This window comes from Arvicola amphibius, chromosome 11 (assembly GCF_903992535.2).
Source record: "Arvicola amphibius chromosome 11, mArvAmp1.2, whole genome shotgun sequence".
Classification (NCBI taxonomy): Eukaryota; Metazoa; Chordata; class Mammalia; order Rodentia; family Cricetidae; genus Arvicola; species Arvicola amphibius.
Genome location: NC_052057.2, coordinates 78,488,031 through 78,490,150, shown reverse-complemented (window position 1 = coordinate 78,490,150; position 2,120 = coordinate 78,488,031). Strand labels below are relative to the sequence as shown.

Here is a 2,120-nt window from a genome sequence, read left to right as displayed (position 1 = left end):
GCAGCTAAAAACTGATGTTAGTTATACTTATGTGGTTAGTAAGTAGCTCACTCTGTAGTCTTTTCCAGGAAAGCATGAGACGGTGAGTGTGATGCCCAGAACTCACACATAAGGCAAATTGTGTGGGCTGCAAAAGTGGCTCATTAATTATGAACATTTGCTGCTTTTCTAGATGAGCTGGGTTCAATTCTCAGCACCCACATAGAGGCCCACAAACTCTAATTCCAGAGCCTGTGACACCATCTGTTGGCACTAGGAACCCATTTCTATCTTTCGTTAGAAAGCAAACAGGCATCTAAAGAATAATAACAAAATAAAATAAGATAAAACAAAAATTGTTTTGACTTTCTCTTCATTTAGTTTGATGTTAGTTATTGGCTTGCTGTACAATAAAGGAACTTCTGAAGACATCACAATCCCTGATTTCAAAATCTACTATAGAGCTACAGTACTGAAAACAGCCTGCTATTGGCATAAAAAACAGACAAGAGGACCAATGGAACCTAATCAATGACCCAGATATCCATCCACATACCTACAAACACCCAATTTTTGGCAAAGAAGTAAAAAATACAAAATGGAAAAAAGAAAGCATATTCAACAAATGGTGCCAACATAACTGGATATCAACATGTAGAAAAATGAAAATAGATCCATCTCTATCGCCATGTACAAAACTAAAAGTCCAATGGATCGAAGACCTCAAGATAAAGCCAACCTCACTGAACCTCATAGAAGAGAAAGCAGAAATTACCACAGAACACATTGACACAGGAGATGACTTCCTAAATATAACCCTGGTAGCACAGACACCGAGAGAAACAATTAATAAATGGGACCTCCTGAAACTGATAAGCTTCTGTAAAACAAAGGACATGATCAGCAAAACAAAACGGCAGCCTACAGAATGGGAAAAGATCTTCACCAACCCCACATAGGACAGAGGTCTGATCTCCAAAATATGCAAAGAACTCAAGAAATTGGTCATCAAAAGAACAAATAATCCAATAAAAATTGGGTACAGACCTAAACAGAGACTTCTCAACAGATGAATCTAAAATGGCTGAAAGACATGTAAGAAAAAGTTTAACATCCTTGGCCATCAGAGAAATGCAAATCAAAACAATTCTGAGATTCCATCTGACACCTGTCATATTGGCCAAGATCAAAACCACTGAAGACAGCTTTTGCTGAAGAGGATATGGGGTAAATGGAACACTCCTCTATTGTTGGTGGGAATGCAAACTGGTACAGATGTTTTGAAAATTAGCATGGCGATTTCTCAGAAAATTAGGGAACAACCTACCTCAAGACTCAGCAGTACCACTTTTGGGTATATAACCGAAGATTGCTCAATCATTCCCCAAGTATATGCACTTAACTATGTTCATAGTAAGTTTTCCTCTTCTGGGGATGGTGCTTAGAGACACTCAGAATGGTCCAGCATTTGACATATCATCATAGGATCTCCTACAACACAGCCTCCAACAAAACTAGGCTGTCTGGAAGCCCTGGCAACAGGATTGTTTACCTTTACACCAAGAAGGTTGGAAAAGCACCTAAATCAGCATGCGGTGTGTGCTCAGCCGACTCCGAGGGGATTCATGCTGTGAGACCCAAAGTCCTCATAAGATTGTCTAAGACAAAGAAGCATGTCTGCCGGGCCTATGGTGGCTCCATGTGTGGTACGTGTGTCTGTGACAGGATCAAGCGGGCTTTCCTTATTGAAAGTGTTGAAGACACAAGCACAGAGTCAGAAAGCAAAATAAATGTGTGTTTTTTTAAATAAAGGTCAAAGCTTGGAAAACAACAACAACAGCAACAGCAGCAACAACAACAACAACAACAAAAACTATGTTCATAGTAGCATTGTTTTTCAGAACCTAGAAACAACCTAAATGTCTCTTGACCAAAGAATGGAGAAAGAAGGTGTGGTACATTTATATAACAGAGTACTACACAGTGTAAATAATCATGGCATCTTGAAAAGTGTGGACAAATGGATGGAGCTAGAAAACATGTTGAGTGAGGTAACCCAGACCCAGAAAGACAAATAGAGTATATACTAACTCATACGTTGCTTTTAGAAATAAAGCAAAGAAAAACCAGCCTACAATCCA

General features: G+C 39.1%; 1 pseudogene; it reads left to right on the top strand.

The window, feature by feature from the left end:
• Positions 1-1,435: 1,435 nt before the first annotated feature.
• On the top strand, positions 1,436-1,769 carry LOC119826751 (annotated as a pseudogene).
• Positions 1,770-2,120: the final 351 nt, after the last annotated feature.